This window comes from Rhineura floridana, chromosome 2 (assembly GCF_030035675.1).
Source record: "Rhineura floridana isolate rRhiFlo1 chromosome 2, rRhiFlo1.hap2, whole genome shotgun sequence".
NCBI lineage: Eukaryota > Metazoa > Chordata > Lepidosauria > Squamata > Rhineuridae > Rhineura > Rhineura floridana.
In genome coordinates this window covers 124068687-124094121 of record NC_084481.1, presented here as the reverse complement: position 1 = coordinate 124094121, position 25435 = coordinate 124068687, and the positions used below count along the sequence as shown (strand labels likewise).

Sequence of the window (25435 nt, the reverse complement as noted above, 5' to 3'; positions counted from 1 at the left end):
ATTGGAGCAGGAGTCTAACTATTTGGTACCCCTTTGGCTCAGTGCAGCCAATAAAGCAGTCTTAATTGGCTTCATGAGGCCCTACCAGATTTTTAAAAGCTGGAGCTTCAACCATAACTAATTATTTTTCAAGTTTTTAACAGTTTAATGTTACATGTTCTTTGGGTTTTGTTTATAATTCTCTGACTGATAGCTGCTTAGAACAGCATCTGACCACTACAAGAGGAACTGGGCAGCATGGGGGAAATGGTTCTGGCACCTGGACCATGATCTAGAGCAGGGGTAGCCGGCATGATGTCCTTCAGATGTTGCTGTACTGCCAGCTCTTATCATCTCTGACCATCGGCCATGTTGGCTTGGGCTGATGGGACTTGGAGTCCAAAAACTTCCGGAGGGCACAACATTGGGCATCCTTGATGTAGAGAACAGAGTAGCCCTCAAAAAATGGCAGAAACTTGCTATCACTGAAACAGCAATTATTTCAGCCTTTGTCTAACTAGTGACTTCCAGATCAGCCCTAGATAGCATGGACAGCTCTAAAACATATGGAGGGCACCAGGTTGGCAAAGATTGAATTATCTTGCTCAGCAACAGCAAGGGAGGAAGGGGGAAGAGAAATTTAATGATTTATTGTTATTGTTATTGTTATTATTTGTTATTGTTATTGTTAATAATAATAATAATATCTACCATTTATATTTCCCACTCTTCACCAGCAGGTCCCAGGGCCAGTTACAACAGTTTAAAATTCAATATTAAAAACAGTTAAAAAAAATTGTGGTCATAGGAATAGGGTGTGTCCTGAAAACACACCCAAGGTCAGAGTAAATAGGTGCATCTTTAGCACTCGCTGAAAACTGTACAGTGAAGGTGCCAGATGTATGTATTTAGATCCCTGCAAAAAACCCATATTTTAAAACATTATGGATAGAAGAACTAACAGCTATAACTTGTACATTAAACCAATTTAGTCTGGAAACCAAAATAAGGTCTTAGTCTAAAATAGTCTTCCTGAAACTGTTTCAGGAGGAAATAACATCACGTGGTTCCAGACATTTGTACAGAATGAGGACTATCCAGTGGTTTCTCTTTTTTAATGCCTCAGCTCGAAGACTTTTCCCCAATGTACATGCCCGTATTTCCCTACCCTCACCTCCCATTCCAGACAAAATGTTGGATGGCATGCAGAAATGTCCAAATTTTGCTTGGTAGAAATGAGTAGGTGGGTCTTTTTGACTCCTTGTTAATATTTGGATTTGGGATTGAGAAGGAATTTTCCTTCTGGATTTTCTTCGCTTCCCTTATGGAACAACTCAAGCTATTTGTGCTTTCAACATGAGGCCACTGGGATGTTGTTATCACAAATCAAAAGGTAGCTTGATCTGAGAGAGGCTGATAATTAGATGGTTCTGTTTTGCTTCAGAGGGATAGGAATCTGTGTGTTATCTGTGATTTCCAGACTTCCCACCTTCAGGAAATCTTTTTCCTGTTGAATTGGCTGCCCAGGAATCTTTACGCATCTGCCACAACCCCATTGCATATTGCAGAGGTTTCTGGTGAGTGTTCAGTTTACATAGGTCTCTGGCCAGGCATGTTGGGCTTCACCATTGCTTTGCATGAACTGAGAGAGCCTTATAATACACCCAGGGCTCTCCTAAGGCTGCACATGGTAGGGAAGATCAGCAGTAGTGGACAAGCTGTCTTTTCTTCTTCTTCAGAGAAGCTTGGCTGCCAACATTATTTTCTTGCTTGACTAACCTTGGATGTGTTTTCAAGCAGCAGCAGGGTTTTCTGGGATACAGATAGCCTTCCAAGACAGTGGTCCTTATTAAAGGCCTTTTGATATCTTATAACAGATGTAGAACACCATTTAGCAAAAAGTTTACCTTATTTTCTACGAAGCCCTTTCTTAAGGGTGATAAGGGAACACATAATACATTCTTTCCTGTCTCAGCAGTTCTTCCAAAAGACACTTTGCTCCTGGTCCATCTCCTTCCAGCACGGCAGCCCTAGTCAGGCAGAACCATCTATCTTAATGCAAGAGTGTGGGAAGTTCTTTTTTTCCCTTTTTGTTTGAAGTGTCTCCCTGCTTTCAAGGAACTTGAAACCATATCAGGGCTGATATTAAGGGTCACCATGGCTGGGCATCTATTGAAGGCCCACATCCCAGCAGGGAGGGCCTACTGACAAGAACCTCCTGGACCTGTTCCTCTACTTCATCTTTACAACCTCCTTGTTCATCTGCCTTTTGCTCTGGCCCAGAAATTGGTGGTGGTGGTGAGGAGGAGGAGCAGTGGATGACCCTGGCTGCTTGGTCAGTGGCTTTCTGCCTGGCAAGCAAGCAGGTTTTAGCAGTGGTGATGAAGAGGATTAAAACCAGCAGCTGATGATAATGGTGAATGACTCATTGAAGGAAGGGGGGCCAAGGAAAAGCTCTTCCAAAATTTGAAACCAATGCTGAATCATATAGCCAGATGACTTTAAGCTGTGGAGGATATTATAGCTTCAGTGTCTTCAGAAGAAACTGGTGCAAACTGTTGTGAGACCAGTGATATTTTTCAGGCTCTCCTCATAAATGAATTATCTAGGACTGGAACAGATAACTCTTTGAACTGTGGAAGAGACTTACAGTTTTGCATAATGCCCACTGTGAGGCTAATGTCACACTGCAGATTATACTGCTGCTACAAATACAAAACTCTGTCTTCAGATTCAGTACTGAAACAACTTTCTTTTCCTGGGGTCTGGTTAGATGTCACTTCTCAAGTGACAAAGATAAGCTTCATATGTTCTCCCAACTATATTGGAGTGCATGTGTGCATTTATAAAACACTGCCTTTTTTAAAAAAAGAGAGAGGCAAATATTGATGTGATCATTCACATGACTGTATCATGATTCTTTTTGGGCCAGGTTTTATCAGTATGCCTGTGCACGTGCTTATTGTTTGTTGTGCAGTATTTTATTAAGCATACATATTGGTAGCTCTTGTGCAAAGAATCTTGGCAGTCACAATCCTGTAAAGATTGCTGCTACTTTTATAGGGGTAGAGGACAGTGTATTATCAGTGCACATTGGTAATTCAGAGGGTCAAATGAAATACAGAAAGCTTGAGAGTTGCATACTGAAATGTATAAGCAATACTTGTTGCTGGTACGCTTTCTTGAATGCATCCCACAACTTTCCTCACCATGCATCTCCATTCTTTTTCAACAAAGCCCCAGTTCCTCCTATTTCATTTCTGCAGAAACTGCCTCCCCCCTCAATTTCTGCTTTTCTGTAGGTCAGGGGTTCCCAAACTGTGGTCCATGAGCTCCATTCAGGTGGTCCTCCAGCATGTCTGAATTAAATAGTCATATTGATTTTTAATTGTATTTTTATTGCTTCTTTTATTTCTTACATTGTACTTTATTATTAATTTACTTCGTGGAATGAAAATTGTAATACAGTAAAATGCAATATAAGAAATAAAAGAAGCAATAAAATGCAATTAAAAATCATACAGCATCTAGCATAGCACATTACAAGTGCTACAGTAGACTGAAAAATTTATTAAGTGGTCTGCAATTTCCAAGGGGTCTGTGAGCAAAAAGGTTTGGGAACCACGACTCCAGTGCCTAGCAGGGCCGGCACCAGCCTGCACCAGCACCTGCCCTGGCACCTGCCTACATGCCTAAGAGGCTGATGCCTCCACTGCCATCTTGATGGCATGCATATGCCTGCAGCATAGCCAGCATTCAGGTATTTGGGGTGTGCAGGCGGGCATCACAGGCCTGTGTGGTAGTAGGGGGGTGCCTGGGAGCTGTTGTGCCCCAGGTGCAAGGAGAGTTAGATCAGGGAGAGGAGTCAGATGAGGACAAGGTTCCTGGGGGTGTTGAAGGAGGGGGGGATTCTGCCAGCCCGCAGACTTCCTCAGCCAGCACCCCATCGAGACAGGTTCCGCCTTGTCTGTGAGCTTCCCGCCTGAGCTGTTGGGAAGTGACCCTTCGCGCTCGCCAACGCCACCCATGCAGGTATCCCCACCTGTCACTTCAAAAACTTCCCCGCTAACCAGCTTCCCGCTCCCTGAGGTCACCTAGCAATCACCTAGCGAAGCCCTACTGTCGGATGGGCCGTCGGAGGCTTGCCCCCTCACCCCGTGCAAAAAGGTGCAAGAAGAGGGACTTTCAGAAGGTGGAACTTTGGAGGAGTCATCGTTTACAGGCAAAGACCTTCCCTACTTAAGCAGGTGCCCACCCAGGCTCTAATGCTGAGTCAACTCTCCCCACGCGCTGCAGAGACTGCTTAGCTAGACTAGTTAGGGAAAGTAGTGAGTCAGAGTAGACAGGTTTATGAAGCTCACTGCTTTGGATGTAACCATCACACTAATAAAACGAGAATTAAACCAAAACTTGCCTCCGTCTCATGTCGCAGACTCTGGGCAGGACAGGAGCTCCCTCTCTGCGATCCACGACAGGGTCAGGAGCTGATGCTACTGTGGATTGTGGAAGAGAGCACTACCCACTCACCCTAAGGAGGGGCTCTTCAGGGGCCCTCGGCCTGAGCCTGACCTGGCCTCCTTTTGGCCCTGGTTCCTAGCTAGATGGCTATTTTCTCTTTCCCCCCCCCCCATCTTCCTATTAAGAGTTCAGTACCCTAATGGCTCCAAAATAGTCATCTTTCAATTTAGACTTTTGGACTAAGTGTATTTACACTTGCTCATCACTTAATGACTGCAATTTATTTATTTATTACATTTATATACCGCCCCATAGCCAAAGCTCCCTGGGCGGTTTACAGCAGTTATGGGCCTTATACAGCACTATCAAGTAATAATTCATATATATGATATGGCCCATCAGAGAAAGAAGTTTTATATCTTCTTGCACTATCTCAAATGCAATGCTTTTTAGTGGATTTAGGGCCTAACTACATATTATGATACCATACTACTAGCAGAAACCAGTAATGATTTGAAACGAATGCTGATGACAGTTAAAGAGGAAAGCACAAAAGCAGGACTACAGCTGAACGTCAAAAAGACTAAAGTAATGACAACAGAAGATTTATGCAACTTTACAGTTGACAATGAGGACATTGAACTTGTCAAGGATTATCAATATCTTGGCACAATCATTAACCAAAATGGAGACAATAGTCAAGAAATCAGAAGAAAGCTAGGACTGGGGAGGGCAGCTGTGAGAGAACTAGAAAAGGTCCTCAAATGTAAAGATGGATCACTGAACACTAAAGTCAGGATCATTCAGACCATGGTATTTCCCGATCTCTATGTATGGATGTGAAAGTTGGACAGTGAAAAAAGCTGATAAGAGAAAAATCAACTCATTTGAAATGTGGTGTTGGAGAAGAGCTTTGCAGATACCATGGACTGCAAAACAGACCAATAATTGGGTGTTAAACCAGAACTATCACTAGAAGCTAAAATGATGAAACTGAGCTTATCATACTTTGGACACATAATGAGAAGACATGATTCATTAGAAAAGATAATAATGCTGGGAAAAACAGAAGGGAGTAGAAAAAGAGGAAGGCCAAACAAGAGATGGATTGATTCCATAAAGGAAGCCACAGACCTGAACTTACAAGATCTGAACAGGGTGGTTCATGACAGATGCTCTTGGAGGTCACTGATTCATAGGGTCGCCATAAGTTGTAGTCGACTTGGAGGCACATTACAACAAAAACATATTATGTTAATGCTGTGATTAGCAATCATACTGTGAGTTTCTAAAAATGAAAATACCAGGCTCAGGGGTGCCATAGTCATTGGCACAGCAGAGAGGTAAGGTTTAAGTGTTCTTTCCCCAGCTGTAACATTAGTAAAAATAAATAAATCATGTACCCATTTCACATGACAATTAGCATGGGAGGGTCCCATAGGCACCAATGGGAGCCCCCATCCCACCCATAATTGTCACAGTTTTAAACTATTTCAAGATCTTGCATGCCAACATGGCTTCTAAGCCATTTCAAGTATAAGAATCAGCTATACATAACCCACACATAATTAAAATAACCAATAAGACAATTCCATCAAGACATTAAAAATAACCATAATTAAAATTAAAAGACTGTTAAAACGCATAAAAGTTAAAACAGTTGAAAGAGCAAATAGATCAGAAGTTCAAGTTCAGGGAAAAGTTTGCCGAAACAGGTGTTTTTCAAGAGCCAGAAGAATACCAATACTGATAGGGCCTCTCATACTTTATCAGGGAGGGCATTCCATGACAATGGTGGCACCAGTTAAAATGCCTGCCTCTGTGCTAACACAAGTCAATGAACATTTGTTTAGAGCTTTATATGTAAGTAGCAGGACCTTAAAACTGGTTTGATGGCAGCCAGTGCAGATCTCAGCACTGGTGTGATATGTGCCCGATAAGGAGTACCACTCAGGTCGCAGCGTTCTATACTAGCTGCAGCCTCTAGACCACCTCCAGTGGAAGCCCCACACACAGAGATTAAACAACACTGGGTTTCACATCATGTGACATCACCTCAGATGCAATGCTTTGATGAAAGTTGTTCATGATACATTATGTCAGCAAACATATCTTACAGGTACATTTGCTGAGACTGTCTACAGCTCCCTGTCGCATACACTTGGTGGCATATCTGAATTTTCAGTTCCAGTATATGTGTATGTACCCTTAGACTGTTTTTGGACTTAAGGAAGAAGGTTGATCAGGAGGAGCTCTCAAAATTCCTTGGGTGTGTATGTGGGGTGGGTGTGCTCCTCTTTAAGAATGTTGTTTCTTCACTGACAACACAAGTGGTAACTGATCTTATCTTACTTTCTCTACACAGTAATTATTCTCATTCTGCCTGTCATTTGAGGGTACCTGGAACCCTCCTGTTTATTGAGCAAGTCTAGACAAAGGTGAAAAATAGTGTTGTTCCAATTGGCTGCCTTGTTCATTCACCCACCTGGAACAGAAACCGTTTCCAAGGCACAAATGAACTGAAAACATAAGACACTTATCTAACCTATCAAAGGAATGGGATATAGAATGTCTCACAAGCTAAAGATAAACCAATCCATTGCCCAACCTAGTTGAAAGAAGAAAAAGTTGAATTGTTACCTGAATAATTTCCTTCACTTTATAACATTCCACCCTTCAAACTGATCCCAGTGTGAGCATACTGATCCTTCCCCCTTTAAATTTGGAAGGGAAAAAAATTACAGCATTTCTTTAGCCATGTGACAGAACTTTGTTTTTGTGCTGTAACAAAATAAAAGCTCTCATACATCATTTCTCTTTCACATTTTCTTGCTGCCTAAGCAAATAAACTGACACAAATGAGAAATGGAAAAAATATTAGCTTTTCATAAGCAGGGTTCTTAACAGCTTTTTTACTGAAATTATACATTAATGAGTCTTTGTGTGTTGGGTGAATGAATGCATCTTGACAAAGTGAGTTACTCTATACTTTTGTTTTATGTGCCTGATAAATAGGACCAAAATAAGTCCAGCGTCATTCATTTTATTAATTTGAATGCATTGTGCATAAGAGTTCTGAAATCTTTCATATTATTTTTCTCTCGACTATGCCCCAGCTGATTGATAAAAGAGAATTTTTCAAAAGGAAGGAATGGCACTTTGGTGAGAACATGATGTGAACATGCAAAAGTGCCCAAACGATTCTTCTTTATCTTTCAAGAATATTATTTTTAAAAGCCAATGGCAGGGTGAAGCAACTATGGATTTTTATGGAACAAATCTTTAAAAGTCTAACCCTGATCTCCTCAAAGCCTCATTAAAAGTCAGAAAACTGCACAGCACAAAAATATATCTATATCTAGAGTGTCATGCACAAAACCAAGGCAGGCTAGGATAAGTGTTTGAGGACTTTATTTCTTTTAAAATGTGTCAAGAAATGTGCTCAAACCTGATGACTTCTATCTCTTTATCTCCCATGTGAATGATGACCCCAATATTCCCAGACCACCACAAGTTCAGATGCTGCTCTGGAAAGACACTTCAAGATAAGCATGTGGACATTGTGATTGTGAAAATGCTGCACTTAATGAATTATCTGCACTCAGTAATCTCTTCTGTCATTTTTTTATTCTGTAACATTAATATTTAAGTTTTCAGAGCTTGATCCTGGTGCAGAACTGAACCTTAGGCTCCACTATGGATAATACAAAGAACTGTAACAATCTGAGATGGTCTCATCAAGGAACTGAATTAGTATGAAGCTTACCTTCTACTATATCACACCAGGGGCCTGATTTACACATGTATGAACAAGTTTTGGTGCACAAAGCCCTATACAGTTTGGGACCAGGATACCTGAAAGATTGTCTTACCCCTTATATACCAAGTTGATCACTGCACTCTGCAGGTGAAGGCCTCCTGCAGATACCATCCTATCAGGAGGTCCATTCCACACAACATAGGAAGCAGACCTTTAGTGTTGTGGCATCCACCCTTTGGAATTCCCTCCTCTTAAATATTAGACAGGCCTCATCTGTGTTATCTTTTCAGCGCCTACTGAAACCCTTCCTCTTTCAACAAGCCTTTTAAGTAGAGACCTTATCCCAGTCTGCGTCTGTGTTGAAATTGCTTTTTAATGTTTTTAAAGCTTTTTTAAAAAGATGTTTTAAAGTTTATTTTTAAGATGTTTTAAAGTTTGTTTTTAAGATGTTTTAGATTGTTTTTTAGTGTTTTGTTTTCCACCCTGGGCTCCTTCTGGGAGGAAGAGTAGGAGATATAAATTTAATAAATACTGCTGCTGCTGCTACCGCTACCACTATAATTTCCCTACACAATAGATGATTGTGTGAGAACTGAGGTCTTAAGTATAGGTTATGCTAATTACATGATTAACCTATGGTTACTTTTTAATTATGTAAAAAAACAGAACTACCAGGCCCAGGGGACAGGGCATAGTCATCTGTACCACATTGTATGGGGAAGGGAGATTTAAGCCAGTGACAGGGACTCAACCTTCCCACTGTTGTTGGACTACAACTCTTATCAGTTCCAGCCAGAATGGTCAATGCCCAGGAATGATGGGAGTTGCAGTCCAACAACAGCTGGAGGACTGCAGGCTTATAATAAAATAATAATAATAAAATTTTATTTTTGAGTCGCCTATCTGGCCGAATTAACGGCCACTCTAGGCGACGTACAGAATAAGATAAAATACAACATATAAAATACAGCATAGGTCATAAACCTCAGACTATAATTAATCAAAACCATCCACAACTGTATCACAATAAAACTAGTCCAGCCCAGGAATCTTGTATGCCTGCCTGAATAGCCAGGTTTTTAAGGCTCGGCGAAAACTTGGCAGTGAAGGGGCATGGCGAAGGTCATAGGGCAGGGAATTCCAAAGGGTAGGGGCCACAATCGAAAATGCCCTCTCTCTGGTCCACACCAGCCTAGCTGTTTTAACTGGTGGGACCGAGAGAAGGTCTTGTGAGGCTGATCTCGTCAGGCGGCATATTTGGTGATGCTGGAGGCACTCCTTCAGATAAACTGGGCCAAAACCGTTTAGGGCTTTAAAGGTAAGTACCAACACCTTGAATTGGGCCCGGTAAACAACTGGTAACCAGTGTAGATCTTCTAGCACCGGAGTGATGTGATCCCGGCGACAGCAGTTCTTAATCAAAAGTGCTGCCGCATTCTGTACCAGCTGTAATTTCCGGACCGTTTTCAAGGGTAACCCAACGTAGAGCGCATTACAGTAGTCTAAGCGAGAGGAAACCAGGGCATGTACCACCCATGGGAGGAGATGGACAGGAAGGTAGGGTCGCAGCCTCTGTATAAGATGTAATTGATACCAAGCTGCCCTGCTCACTGCCAAGACCTGAGCCTCCATGGACAGCTGGGAGTCAAGAATGACTCCGAGGCTGTGGACCTGGTCCTTCAGGGGTAATCTTACCCCATTAAACACCAGGTCTGTATCTCCTAGCCTTCTCTTGTCTCCCACGAGCAGCACCTCAGTCTTGTCAGGGTTCAGCTTCAGCCTATTACCTCCCATCCATTCACTTACGGACTTCAGGCACTTGGAAATGGTATTCACAGCCACCTCTGGTAAGGACTTAAACGAGAGATAGAGCTGAGTGTCATCTGCATATTGGTGACACTGCAACCCAAATCTCCTGACGATGGCTCCCAGCGGCTTTACATAGATGTTAAATAGCATGGGGGAGAGGATAGATCCCTGTGGCACACCACAATTGAGAGGCCAAGGGTCTGAAACCTCATCTCCCAATGCTACCCGTTGATGCCTGTCTGAGAGATAGGAACGGAACCACCGTAAAACAGTGCCCCCTATTCCCATTCCCTCCAGGCGATCTAAAAGGATACCGTGGTCAACGGTATCGAAAGCTTCCCATCCCTGGTCTAAGCCTACCCTCCTCAGCCTCAGTTTCAAAAGTTATTGAAATAGTTGAGAACTGTAGATGTTGAAAGTGCATTTTGCAGCATATAAGACCCAAGGACGAATCTGTGATTGTTAAGGGTGGAGGGTGGACCTTCTTTTGAACTTGAAGTAAAGCCCCAATTCGCCACAGGGCAGTAGCTGTTCTCCACATGTGGTGAGTGGCGACCATGTTGGACACCAGGAATATAGTAGCTTCCTGTATGTCTAAATTGATTGATGCTGTAACATATACATGTCTTGCAGGAAGGTATGTGGCTTCCCCAGAGCTTGGAAAAGTTACTTTTTTGAACTATAACTCCCATCAGCCCAATCCAGTGACCATGCTGGCTGGGGCTGATGGGAGTTGTAGTTCAAAAATGTAACTTTTCCAAGCTCTGGGCTTCCCTCCCCCTTGAAATACCCCTGTGTTCATGTGGAAGGCGAGGACACCTTACCTTTGGAGATAAAGTGGATGCATGGCAGACAAGGCCTTTGCTGTGATGACAGCCAGGCTGTGAAATATCCTTCCCAACTTCATTCAGCTGGCACCTTGCTTGTCAGACTGCACAATTATGCTACACGCTTTGACCAAGGGGACACTAGCTGAACTGGCTAATAGGTGAATGTGGAGTTAGTTGGTTGCCCACTCCTAGGTTGAGAATCAACCTACAACTCCTGAACTTTCTCTCACTTGAGAGTTAGGGTGAACTGAGAGGTGGTGTCAAATTTAAGTTGAGGTATAGCAGACTGCCCTTCCCTTCAAGGGAGGTTGGGTATCTCTACTTACATTTCCACACTTTTAAACAGCAACAATTTGGCCTATCAGTCACTAGCAGTGACCACAGAGTAAAATGAGTAGGTATTTTGTTTGAAAAGCTGCATTTTAGAGAATCTGACTCAAAGTTACACAATACCTTTGCACTCTGCTTATTGGCCTGATGCATCCATTTCTCTGTGCATGCATGGATATGTTGTTCTTGGGATTGGAATATAGATTCTAATTTTTTTTTTTTAAGTAAAGAGCATCAACCTTATGAAAGCCGTATTTATTCCTATTCAAAATGAAAGTTATGAGAACATTTTGATAAATCCTGTTCAGAGAATATAGAAATGCATTAACGTAATAGCTCAGTGCTTTAGTTACATCTCTGCTAATCCCCTGCCTTGCTAGTAATTAATTATAGTTGTCGTAATGAGCTGTGGAGTCAGGACACCAAGACTTATATAAGCCTCTCTTAAGCATTGGATTTATTATTGCTCACAGCTGTAATAATTCAACAGACTCAGGACAGGGCTATGATGCATAAAGTGGTATCACCCCAAGTAAACAAACAGAATATTTCCGTACAGATTGGGAGTTATTAATTTGTATGCTTTCTGTCTATAGAAGTAGAGCAAATGATTCTTTTATCACTTGGGAATACTGAGCAATAAACCATTATGAGCACACAAAAAAAGCAATTTATATGAACACTATACTTCTAGCCTTCCCTTCAAGCCCCTGGCTCTGTCGGGTATTGGGATATTAAATTGGCTTCATTCATTTAGTGAAGATTTCATTGAGCTCTCTTGGAACTAAAGCATGCTATCCCCAGTCTGCCCTTGCAAGCTTCCTGCATTTCTCTTCAGAACATTGGAAATGTGTGAATGAGATTGGAACAAATTGCCTTATTTTCACATGGAACAAATTGGCTCAGCACATGGTCAAAAACAAGTTGTGCTGTGATTATGGTATATTTCTGCCTTGTGAGCTTTTATTACTTGATCAGCATTCTCATTCACATTAAGTGATACTGGGATATTTAAAGCACATAGGGATCTTGTGAAACAGAGTATCTGGATAAAAGTTGGGCTGGGAAAGGAGATTGGGAGTCTGGCTCTGATTTTTGTGCTCTCATGGCTACTCTTCCTTTGATCAACACAAAAGGAACTGCATGCATGAACTGGGGAGTTCCTGTACTCATTTGAACATTGGCATCTCCCTGACACTATAGGCTTGGCTCAGTTGCCTTAGCCAGGCCATGGACCTTCCTGCTCCTGACCTGGTATGTCATAAACCCCTCATACCACTTGTAGCACAGGTATGACAGATTAGCCACCCACACTCTAGAGAGTACTGCCTAACTAAACAGTGGGTTCTGAACCCCTTTCTCCAGGATTCTCAGACACAAATCTTTCCCAATCTGGGGCCTGTTGTAGTGGAGATTTGCCCCTGGGATCTTCCTGGGGTTTACATTACATTACATTTTAGCAGGTTCTAACCTACAGGGTCATAGAGATTTCTCCTTCAAATAAATGCAGGATTCCCCCAGGTTATTCTATCCTAGAAAGGTAAAGTGTGCAAGCCAGAGGCCTGCTTCAGATTTTTTCCCAGGTGAAACCCCAGGGGCAAAGCATCACCATATCTGAGTATGGTAATATCATGCCTGTTAAGCAGGTAGTCTGAATACCAACTTCTGATGCGTTTTAAATGCCATGGGTGTAGTTCTTTCGATATGTAGGCACAAGATGCTAGCCTAATTTGGCTTAACTATGAAAGAAACTGGAAGTTTAATGCACTACCTCATCAGAGGAGCTTTTCTGGATCACAGGATTTCATTCTAAATTAAATACTCCTTTTAGATATTAGGTACTATGTAATATGAGCGAATTAAAGATGAACTAGATGGACTTTTGTAGAAATGGACAGAATTTGACTTAAATGGCCAGAAGTTTTCACAATGAACCTAAATGTACAGGAAACCTGTAATGTTTGAAATTGCAAGCTTTAGTTACCCTCAAGTTAAGTGGGTGTTCTCTTGTTTATGTTGCTACTCAATCTTTCTCTTACTATTTTGAGAAACAAACATTTAGGCAACAAAAGAGTGTACTTGGGATTTGAGGTGAAATATACTTTGAATAAATTACCTGTTGATGCTAGTATTTACTATTGTTTGTTGTGAAATCTCAGAGTGCTTAAACAAATTGGTAACCAATTTTGTGGGCAAAGAGCACTCTTATTAATTTGTAATTGGGCTACCTATGTTGGGTGCAATCCTCTTTGAGAACTTTCTCAGGATCGCCCATCTGGTATGACATGTGGTCAGACAGATGGAAGCTTCCAGTGAGAGGCGCAGAAGAGGGGTGGTTCCAGTGGGACTCAGACAGAAGTAGAAAGAAAAACCAGGATCAGAAGCCAGTTAAGCAATCACAGTAGTTGATGCAAGAGGAACACGAGCCAAATTTGAGTGAATGGGAAGCAGGGCACAGGTTTGAAGTAGGCTGGAAAGCACAAAATGGGACCTAGAGTGCACAGCCACTTAGATAATCTCAGGTGATCCCAAAGGGAAGTATGTTCCCAGAAGAGTCACCATTGACTAGAGGATCTTGAGCCGGCTGACCAAAAAGCAAGCTTTCTGCTGGTGGCTCCATTGGGTAAGCAGTCACATGCTCAGGTTCAGAACAGGCAATTCATCCCTGCCTCAGTGCATCACTGGCAGCTCTTCATGCTGCATCATAATGGCCTTGCCAAGTTTTAGAAGCAATATAACTTATATTGAAAACTCTGCTACATGTTTACTGAATGCAAAGCATCTTAATACAGTGGATTGGTAGAGAAGGTCTTTGGGTTCCTGAAGAAGGGGATCAAGGCAAGGATAAAATAACCTGCTAAAAATTATTTATTTATTTGATTTATATCCCATCCTTCCTCCTGGAAGGAGCCCAGGGCTCCACTGGGCAATTAACAAGGTTGAGTTAGGGCAGGAAAGGGTATAGCTACTGGGTTGTGGGAGATGATGGCATAGTTCTAAATTGTACAAAACAGTGCTTGGAATTATCATAAGACAGCTACTGCAGTGTGGCCAGATGCAAGTTTTATTGTATGTTATGTGTACAGGATTCAAGGGCCTCCTTCCTAGGTATGAAACCCTTTGTACACTCACATGCAAATATATGAGAATTAACTGTGGTATCAACTTGGGCAGCAGAGCTCCTAGTGTGGTCAGCAAGTCGCGATTAAAAGCATCTGTGAAAATACGCTAGACGACTGGAGGAGGGGCGTCATTGTCTTCTTTTTTCTTTTAAACTACTGTTGTCATATAAACCATCGATTTTTTTTGTGGAAAAGAGAGTTCTAGTCATATAGCCCCTTTCCCCCATTGCAGCACTTACAAAAATGGAGTAAGGGGATGGGAGCTTTCTTTTCTCCCTACTTTCTCACCTTGGATAATGGGCTGCTTCCCACAATTCTTAGGGTTGGTTTGTTTTGCAAGAGAGCAGATAGGTTGGAAGATAACAAAGAAGAGGTGGATCCTACATCCCTGTAAACCAGCCTTCCCCAACCCGGTACCCTTCAGATGTTGTTGCCCATCAGCTTGGAATGGTGGGAATTGTAATCCAGCAACATTTGGAGGGAACCAGGCTGGGGAAGGCTATAAGTCGGTTGATGTGATGAGCCTAAACCTATTCATGCCTGAGGTGAGAAGGGGAAATTGCTCAGGAGTGGGGCAGGGGGCAGCTCACTTTTTCTGAGAAGTGAATTGTTAAGAGAAGGGGAGGGGGTGGAGGAGGGTAAAGTAGGATTCATCCCTCCTCCTCCCATGACCAATATATGAGAGTTTTGAGAAAGTTGGATCCTGAGAAAGTTGAAGCTCTTAGATGAGGTTTCCAAAGTGATTGTCTGACATCACTAAAATACTCTGTGTTCCTTTCTCTGTAGACAAACTACCAGCAAATTGAGGGGTTTTGAGGAGCTCTACCTCACCTTGTGGGAATTCATAAACTGCTATTAAACTGAATGATTTTTTTGTGTGTGGAAAGAGATAAACCAGAGTACCTTCTTAATGCAATGGACCCTGCTGTGCTTTTATATTGAATCCTACACTAGCTAGACAGTGACCAACGCCTTAAGCCTGACTGGCGGTGGACCGTCCGCGCGCGCGCGCGTGCGCGCGTGTGCGTGTGCGCGTGCGCGTGCGCGTGTGCGTGTGCGTGTGTGTGTGTGTGTGTGTGTGTGTGTGTGGTTCAGCAGATTAATGCTCCTGCCTTATCACTTTTCACCTTTCTCTCTACTCATCTTTCATCACTAGCTGCCGTTGAACCAAGACAGCTGTAGTTGATGAACCCTTGAGGCTCTTCTGACAGAAAAGTCCCAACCAGCTGAAAATTATAAGCTTTGGGTTTCCCACATGTGTGAAAAATTGGTAAAAACAGGAGCAGAGATAAATCCTGTTGTGGATGGCTCAGTGCTTCTCCTTACATTTTCCTTTATTGGATACTGGGTTGTAACATTCTCACTCTTGGATGCTCATTGTACTGTAATTTAGAAACATGAAGCACCTGCCAGTTCCATACACTCAACTTAATTAAACAAACTTGCATTCATTCATCTGCAGGAGTCTTCCAATATGCTGTGAGGTTGGGGGACAGAATCATTCAGGCTGAATGGTCCCAGCAAAGACAGCCTCTTGGAGGAAATCAGTCTACGCTAGGCCCGGCCAAAATGCTAGTAGGTTTCATATTGATTATTGCTAAAGGAAGACAAGTAAATAGGATAATTGCATACTGATGTCACTTGGGATTGAACATATTTGTTTTGAAAATATCACACCTGTCCTTAACAGTGGAGTGGCGGCTAAGAATAAATTTGCTAAAAAATGAAGGCCTGTGGCCTTTGTGAGAAAACGAAAGCAGCAGGACTAAAACCCATACACCTTCAGTATTTGGAGAATACTAATCAGAGTAAATGTATGCATAGTGAAGTATCTAGATTTAATATCTAAACTGCATATTTTTATTCACTGCTTCTAAAAGTGCTTTGTGATGGAAATCTCAAGGCTGTTTTTGATTGAATTTCATTTCTTTTTGTTTTCCCCCTCACCCAGTTCCCACATGTCTTCCCCATCCAGTCAACCTTTGGGCCATTCATTTCTTCTGAGAAAGAAGCTGGTGTTGGCATTAATCAAAACTGTGCATTCATAGACTGATGGTAAAACTTCTACAGGACGCAAACACACCTACCTTATTCTAATTGACTCAAAAAGGATATTGCAGAGCTAGAAAAAGGTTCAGAAAAGGGCAACCAAAGTAATCGGGACTGTAGCAACCTCTCTATGACAAAAAGTTACAGTGTTTGGGGCTTTTTGGTTTAGAAAAAAAATGAGTAAGGGGGAACATGATATAAGTGGATAAAGTTATATACATATTTTTTTCTCCCTCTCTCTTCTCATACTAGAATCCAGGATCATCCAGTAAAAGTTGAATGGTGGGAGATTCAGGCAGACAAAAAAGTACCTCACACATTGCTCTGCAGTATGGAGTTCTCTACTGCAGATGTGGTGATGGCTACTAACTTAGGCTGCAATCCTAGCTCCAGACTCAGGAGTAAGCCCCATTGAATTCAATAGCAGACATTGTTAGGATTGTGCTGTTAGATGGCTTTAAAAGGGAGTTAGACAAGTTCGTGGAAGATAAGGCTATCAACTGCTACTAGCCCTGATGGCTATATGATACCACCAGGATTGGAAGCAGCATATGTCTGAATTCCAGCTGCTGGGGAGCAACAGTGAGTGACGGTTTTTGACTTCATGCCCTGCTTTGAAGGCTTATTATAGGTATCTGGTTGACCACTGTGGGAGGCAGAATACTGAGCTAGACAGGTATTTTGGTCTGATCCAGTGGTGGTCATCCTTTTATTAACATCTGTTCTGTTCCTTTTGTGAAAGCAATTACTTGGTTGTTGAAGAGCAGCCATTTAAAACACATGATGATACCTGAGAAAACTGCTTAAAGCTATCAAAGTTTCTAGCTGATTTTCTTTAAGATTCCTGTGCCACACATTTTAAGGAACAGACAAAAACTCAGAACAGACCTCAGGGCTTGTGCTTGATCAACTGCTCTGGAAAAGAACTGTTCTGGAAAAGAACAAAAATAAAATCCAAGAACAAAAAAGCCCCAATGTCCATTTCGTGCATGAGAGAAAAAAGTACCAGCTTTTCAGATGTGAAATGCCAAGGGTGGGGAATCCAAGGGAGCTTTTTATTTTGAAATGTGCACTTTGTTAAAGTGGTTGTCAAAAGGGTGAATCAGGTGAAATAACTTATGCTGAAGTGCAGATCAATAAGAAATTACTGAGAGTGTACATTCAGCTGGGAAAGGAAGACAAAATGCAGAGTGCCTGTGAGGAAGGAATGAAGTTATGTAACTTGTTTGCTGGGTTTTCTTGGGCGTCTCTGAGCCAGAAGGCAATTTTTCTGTTCTCCAACTGGAGCCACCAATTTCCTAAGCCTCCAGTGCTGTCCATTGTTTTGATAGCAAGGATGGTTGGATTAATTTACTCTTAGGAATAAATGGCTTGTTGTAACTCCCTTGCCTTTGTTTTTTCAGTTGCTCTGGAGGAAATGGCATAGTAAAGTTTTCTGGCTGCAGCACAGTTGATTGTAAGGAATGGAGCAGTGTCTTAAGTAATTCTGCCCAGGTCATTCAGGTTGCTTATGAAGCTGAGGAACCCTATTCAAAATATGCAGTATGCTTTATGGTCTCTCAAAGGTTCCTAAATGGAGTCTTTTATTTCATTTCCCCATTTTTCTTCTTTCTTTTTGTCCAAGAAACTCAGTCAGTCTCATATAGGGCCATGTCTGCTTCGTTTCAGCAATAGAAGCATACAAGTAGGGCCTACAACAAAAGGCTGCAATGTGCTGTGCTGCTGTTACGGAATCCAGCCCGTGAGCCAGGTTCTCTTCTGGGATACTCGGTCCCATTCTGTTCCTCTCTGCCTCCCCCCCAGTGTTCTGTTTCCTCCTCACAACAGTCAGCCAACATTCCAAGGCCATTGAGCAACAAAAAACTTGCAGTGGGTCTCCCCCACCCCCTTTGCAAACACACTCACCCACACCCAGCAGGAGGAGGCTGCGCTTGGGGGAGCTTGCTTTTTCTCCTGTCCTCCTGCTGTCAACAGAGACTGCTGCTGTTTCTCTTCCTCCCCATCCCAGCTCGCTCAGCCTCTCCGTTTTCTCCTTCTTCTGTTTTGGGGCCCAGTCAGAGTGGTGGTGTGGAACAGGAGGAACAAGAACATCAGCAACTGTTACCATAGCCACAGTTTTCTTGCCCACCCACTCTCTCCTTCAGGCCCAATGAGTTGGTGGCTGAGTGGTGGAGAGCAAGAGGAGAGGCCGCTGCTAGTGCCACAACGCCATGCCTCCAGGGTGGGCAGGTGAGGAAGCAAACACTGATGGCTCCTACTGCTCCTCCTCCACCTGACTTCTAGATTGGGCTGAAGAAGTAGTTAGCAGAGATGAAGAAGGGGCTGGCAAAGTGGTGACGAAGAAGAGCACCGCTGCTGTCATCTGCAGGGGTGGGGGAACTCAGGCAAGTTATACCTGAAGTGTCTCATAATTCATATGCCTACCCTAGTCTCTTCTAGATGTCTTTGCCTTTCAAGAGGTTTTGGACTTTGTGTGTGTGTGTGGCCTTTCAAACCTGTGATCCCCACCTCCCCCTGCATGTGCATCCCTTGATGTTTGAAGTAGCTCTAAGGTCGGGTGTTAAAGCTCAGGAGCAAGTGAAAGTTGAATCATGTTAATAGACTGGCAGATAGTGCTGTCCAGCTACTTCAGCAGAAATGTCTTGTTAACACAAGCAGGGATTTTTATAACCTTATAAGAAACGTGCTTGTTAATCTGAGTGTGTAGCTGTCAGATAAGGGCAACAGAGTTTTCTCCTTTTTAAAAAATCCATCAGAGACCTAATCAGGAGCTTACATTGTGGGAAACGGCAGTGATTGAGTAGCAGTGGGTCTTGTAAGCAGTTGTACCAGAAAGCTGCTCTACCAGCAGGCAAATGGTGTGCTAAAGTTATGTTTCCAAGATGTAAAACATACCAGATACAGGGTATTGCTGGTGGGACTTTCACTTGTTGATCCTTCAGTAGTTTTTTTCTTCCATCTTAAGCTGGCAGATTTAGTTCTACCATAGTATGGGTAGAGTTGCCTGCCTCATTGACCTTTAAACTGCAAACTATATGGCAATCATGTAGCATATCTGAGTACTGCCCAGGCCCCTCCTAGATACATGTTTTAACCACAGTGTTCCTTGCAAGAGAGGTTGATAGAAGCAATTCCTTTACTTGCTGACAGTTGTAGAAAAGTAATGGCCCAATCTGCTGGAGTTCTGTTCTGTTTGGTTAACTGTGGTAGTGCACTTTGAAAGATACCACAGAGACTGGATGCTTCTCTATAGCATATAGAATAAGCAAAATGAGTCACACTAAGAATTCTTCACTAATTAGTTGAGTGGTGGCATGCTGAAACCAAGAAAGGAAAACTCTCAGCTTTCTAGTTCTCTGAACACCTAAAAATTTGTGTCTGCTATAATTTAAGATTCAGTATTTTTCTCAGGTGTATACAAAGCTGGCCCCTAAATATTTGGTGCTGACTTGTATGAACTTGTGCAAAAACAAACAATCTCCTCCAAATCTGAGCTGGATTTCAATTTATGCCTGTTAACAGAACACCAGAAAACTATTTTTGCCATGAGTGCAATCATCTGCCCTTGGGGTAGATGAGCTCAGAGAGGCGTGCCAAGCTGAGCTCAATGGCTGTGTTTTTTTAATGTACTGTCTGAAGGTGGCAAAAAGCAAGTGTCTGTAACCTTTTTTTCAAGGTTCTACAAGTTGTTGAGTACTAAATTAAAAAATGAACTTCTTTCAATTAGGTTTAAAGCTATGCTTGTATTTCAGTTTCCACTTTGATGTGCATTAGGTAAAGATCAGTTGAACACAAATGCATTTTGAGATATTACCAAGCAGTTAAAATACTATAAACACTATGAGCACTATATATAAATAATAATAAAATAAAGCCATAAGCTGTAAGAAGTCAGCTTGGATACCTTTTTATTTATAACTTTTAAATATAAAAATAGATATTCTAAAATAAACAGTGCTCACCAAAAAATAGGAAAAAGAAAAAGTAAAACCTGTGATAATTATGCTGCGCTGCATAATGAACTTCCACTGCTCAAAATGTGGATAGGATAGCAAGTGATGTGAGCCTCTCATCTGCCATGGTAGATTGCAAATATGTTTTGCTGAGCTTTAATTTTGAGAAGCCACACTTGCACTGGCAACTATAATTAGAGTGTCAGGAGAAGTTGTACTCCTACCTAGATGTTTGGAAAGATATCATTCATTTGGTATCGTGGATGTACTGGAGAGCATCTTGTGGTGGGCCTTTTCCAGGAGGTAGAATGTGACAGAGATTGCCCAGCTCAGCACAGTGTGCCATCAGTGTTGGAGTGGTTGCCATTGGTGAGGGCTCTGTGTAGATCCATACAGTTGGTGGTAGGCATGTCTTCTGGTAGCTTTTCAAGGTTGTAGAAGAATCCCCATGTATTCCTGTGAGATTCAAGCTGCTCAAAAGAAGGCCAGTAGCAGGCCACAACCAGAAGGCCTGTGAGACTGAGCACCAGGAAGCAGAAAGAAGCTCTGCCAGAAGGGGCTTGGCATTTGGAGGAAGTATTCAGGAGAAGCACAACCTGATCCCTATTCCTTTATCTCCATGTAAGAAAAATGGAGCACATCTATCATTCTGCTTGATCCCAGGGCAAGGAGGAGTTGTAGGCAAGAATTCTCACATGTAGTCTATGCATGCAGTAATTCTTCCATGTGCCCCCCCATTTTATACACACATGTATGGGTCCTTGTAGGGGGCAGCAGCAGGGCCCCCAACATCACACCTGGATTGGGCCCCATAAACCCTCTGGGTGCCCCTGCAAAGCTGACCACAGGGAGCACTCCTCATCCAGGACACTATTTATCCTAGGGCCAGCCCTGAGCACACTTGAATTCCAGCTGATGCCTTTAAATGCACATTGACAACTACTATTGATCACACACTTAAGGGTTATGTGACTTGCATTAAAACAGGATATTCTGCTGTTTTCATTATAAGAGCTACAACCAGGATCGGCAACCACTTATGCTTGTGTTTCTGTATAACAGATGTGGGACCTGTGGCCCTACAGTTGTTGCTGGACTACAATTCCTGTTATCCCTACCCATTGGCCATGTTGGCTGGAACTGCTGGAGTTGGAATCCAACAGCATGGAACACAGTTTCCCCATCTCTGCTGTAGAAGGTGCTCTACTTTGGAAAATGATGTTGTAAACCACAGAATGCCATCTTTTATATTACACAATGGAGCAAGAAGTATTAATATAATTTCTTTGTTTATGAACTTAATTTCAGCTGCCATCTCTGGATAATTATTTGAGATAATTTAATAAAATGGAGCAGCTAAGTTTTCCTTAAGGATCTATAATTTTTCCCCTTTCCTTTTGAACTCCAGTTCCTTCATGGTACTTGTAGTTTTGTTTTGGTTTCCTTTTAAAATCCCATTGCTACCTTTGTTGATTTCTCATGCTTGATATTCATTATTTTGCTGTTTTTGCTTCTCTGTGCAGCTGTATATTAAAACACTATATCTGTTTGTCCAGTGAATACTTGAGGCTTCACATATGGAAAAATGAAAGAAATTTTGAAACCAATAAATCTGTACTATAAAGGGTTATGAACATGAGCATTCTCTTTTTAATTTTCTGTTTCAGCAATGAAAGTTTTAAACCCTCTCAAATATTAATGTGTTATTTTTGCAAGGTGAGAATGAGAGGCCAAAGGGGCAGCATGCTTAGTCTTGCATTTTTCAAAATGGGCAAAATCAACCACTGCGTATAAAATTATGTATACATTTTAAAAACTTGCAGTATGCCATCATTGTACTTGTTTTTAAAAATCTGTCAGGCTGGAATCGTATAGCATCCCAGCAGCCATTTAAAAAATCATATCTCCCTCTTTGCATGGGAGAGAGTGAGATCCAGTGGCTGATCTCTCTCCCTTTCTGCTACTGTGTAAACACCTGACCCTGCAGACATCAGAGCCTCCCCACCATGTTCCCAGCCCTAGAACAAATTTACACTCTCTCAGGAGCTGGGGCAAATCTATTGCTGCCCTGGGCTTCTGCTGGGAGGAAGGGCAGGATATAAATCAAATAAAAAATAAAAAAATATTCCTTGTATTTCCCTCCCACTGGAAATAATAGTGTCTTAATTTAGTGTGGTGTGGTGATTAGAGTGTTGGACTTCGACCTGGGAGACCAGGGTTTGAATCCACACACAGTCATGGAGCTCACTGGGTGCCCTGGCACTGGGTGCCAGTCACTGCCTCTCAGAGGAAGGCAATGGTAAAGCCACCTCTGAATAACGCTTACCATGAAAACCCTGTTCATAGGGTCACCATAAGTTGGGATCAACTTGAAGGCAGTCCATTTCCATGTTTTTCCAATTTAGAAAAGAATAGTGAAATGGCAGAGAAGTGCAAGACTCAGTTTTTAATTAGAGGTGGAAAGTCAGTACAGTAACATATTAGTCACAAGATTGAAACAAGCACCTAAATCTGATTTTGCTATGTATGGTTTAGGAACAATGCTGGAATATACAGAACAACCAGGAAAAGGGAATTGGGGGGGGGAGGAATAAAAAATATTGTGCAAAATATTTTCCAGAGTTGGGTTTTCCAAACAGAGCTTGGTGTAGTACTTGTGCATCCGCCAAGAACAGCTGGAACAGTGCTGGCTCTTATGAGTCCTGGTAAGTTCTCTGTCTATTCAAATGAAATTTATTTTGGCTGGCAAAAAGGGCACTATCAACAAGAAAAGGGCAATTTGTTACTGATAATGTAACAGATATGATCTGGTGAATTTCACATTATCCATTGTTTACTGATTCAAAGAAAATCAACATATATGATGGATTGATTCCATAAAGGAAGCCACAGAGCTGAACCTACAAGATCTGAACAGGGTGGTTCATGACAGATGCTCTTGGAGGTTGCTGATTCATAGGGTCGCCATAAGTCGTGGTCGACTTGGAGGCACATAACAACAACAATGATGGAAGGAGACACTTAAAAAAAAAAGATATCCAAAAGAAAAGGTTTAGCCAATTCCAGAAACTAATAAAATATCCTGGGACATGTATCAGAGGCTCCATAACAAGCCTGTGTGACTAATATGTTCCTGTGTTTGTTGCACAAATAAAGCATGTTAATAGAAGAACTCGAAGTCATTGAGTGAAATGGCTTGGAAGTAAGTTCAGCACAGAAAAAAATGAAACTGTTCCTTCACCCAATCCATAATTAATATATGGAGTTCATTGCCACAAGATTTCAGAATGGCTTTTTAAAAAGGCATTACATAGATTCATAGGGTTGTGTAAGTGGAAGTCAACTTTACCTTTCTACAAAGTCTCTCCAGAGTGTCTGGGGGGAGCTACTGAATGCTGTGGGCTATGCTGTACGGCGGTGGGGTGGGGAGCGGTGGGGACTGACTGATTGTGTGGAGAAATCTTTAGTGAGTAGAGCTTCATTCACATAAGATTGAATGTTTTCTGCCAAACTCATGGTTAAAAATTTCCCTGAGGGAGGAAGACACCATGACCGTGAACGAATAAAATAAATATTTTCACACTTATTGAAAAAGGGATACTCTTGGAATTAAATATTAAAAGCTGCATTAATAACACAGTAAAATAACAATATGAGTAGAAGCTTAATGAGATCACAAAGAAGGGGAATTTACGAGTCAACAGTTGCTGTGCAGCCTATGGAGAGAGCTCAAATAACTGGCAGTGAAGAGAAATTAGATAGACTTTAGTAGTTAAATAATATGATGATTTTAATGAAAACAAGTATATTAAACCTGTCTTGTTTCTGGGGGAAGCCATTGGAACATTTTTTAGTACCGAATTGTTCACAATAGTTTTTCAACATAAATATGATAATACATTGATATAAATTAAACATAAATATGAAACTCAGTAATATAAAGCAGTAATACACTGGTTAGGGCATTGGAGCCTTGGGAGTAGATTCACAGTCTGCCATTAGTTGGTATCTGAATAATGTAGCCCATGGGTACAGAAGGGTTTCACTTCCAGATCCATGGTTAGAATGAATGGGTTCATAGAAAACACATCACAGGGGCACTTTCCCACACTCCTGGTTTGGATAGTGAGTGAGAGATGTCCTGGGAAAAGGACATATATCTTCTGGTGGTAAACAGCTGGAAATACCAGCTGATTGGACTGCATAGTGTGTTCACTTGTGTTGACTGGTCCACGTTTGCCATTTTGGACTGAGAGAAGACCTGCAAGAGCACCAGTAAAACATCCACATATTTGTATAGAGGAGAGACCTATAGCTCAGTGGTGCACAGAATGTGGTCTCAGGTTCAGTCCCAATTTAAAGAAATAGGTAGCAGGTATTGGTAAAGACCCTGGAGAGGTGCTACTAGTCAGTGTATCCAATCCTCTCCATTAGAGAATGTGCCATCAATAAAAGATCTGAGAACAGCTAGTATAGAATAGAGAGCCTGGCAGATTTTTCACTGGGTACTTTTTGATAGATAGATAGATAGATAGATAGATAGATAGATAGATAGATAGATAGATAGATAGATAGATAGATAGATAGATAGATAGATAGATAGATAGATAGATAGATAGCCTCTTGGAAGATCTATATCCTCTTCCAACCCCAGAGGAGTAATTACTTTGTTGACTGCTGCTGCTGCCTCTTGCCCATGAGATAGTGGGAGGTCAGCTTGTCGTCATTCTGGTTTGGTTTCAGTCTGTACTGTGTAGGTTTGGTAGGCAGATTCTTTCTGAAGGTGCTTTGACTTCCCAAATAGTAATGATTGTCTCTGTCTTTGTTCTTTGACTCGCCTATCACAGCAGGGTCCCCTGCATAGGTAGGCAGGCAGGCAGGCATGCTGGAAGTAGCAAGGAAAAAATGTTGGCAGTGTTCTCAAGCCAGCACGTCTATCACTTTCTTACCTTGGGATTAGTGAGTGACTTTCAAGCTCAATTTCTGTTGTGTACTAAATAATGCATCGTTTGTTTATTTATTTACTTATTTTATTAAATTTATATCTCGCCCTTCCTCCAGAAAGGAGACTAGGGTAGCATTTGGGGAAAATAATCTCCACTGTAAATGGCAAGCTTGACAGTGAGTGTCATGGCCCCTTCAGAG

The 25435-nt window shown here is 41.9% G+C and overlaps 1 protein-coding gene across 2 annotated transcripts in view; it reads left to right on the top strand.

Moving 5' to 3' along the window:
• Positions 1 to 25435, top strand: part of GALNT18 (polypeptide N-acetylgalactosaminyltransferase 18) — a 459245-nt gene that overhangs the window by 26167 nt on the left and 407643 nt on the right. The gene's annotated exons all lie outside the window — the stretch shown is intronic.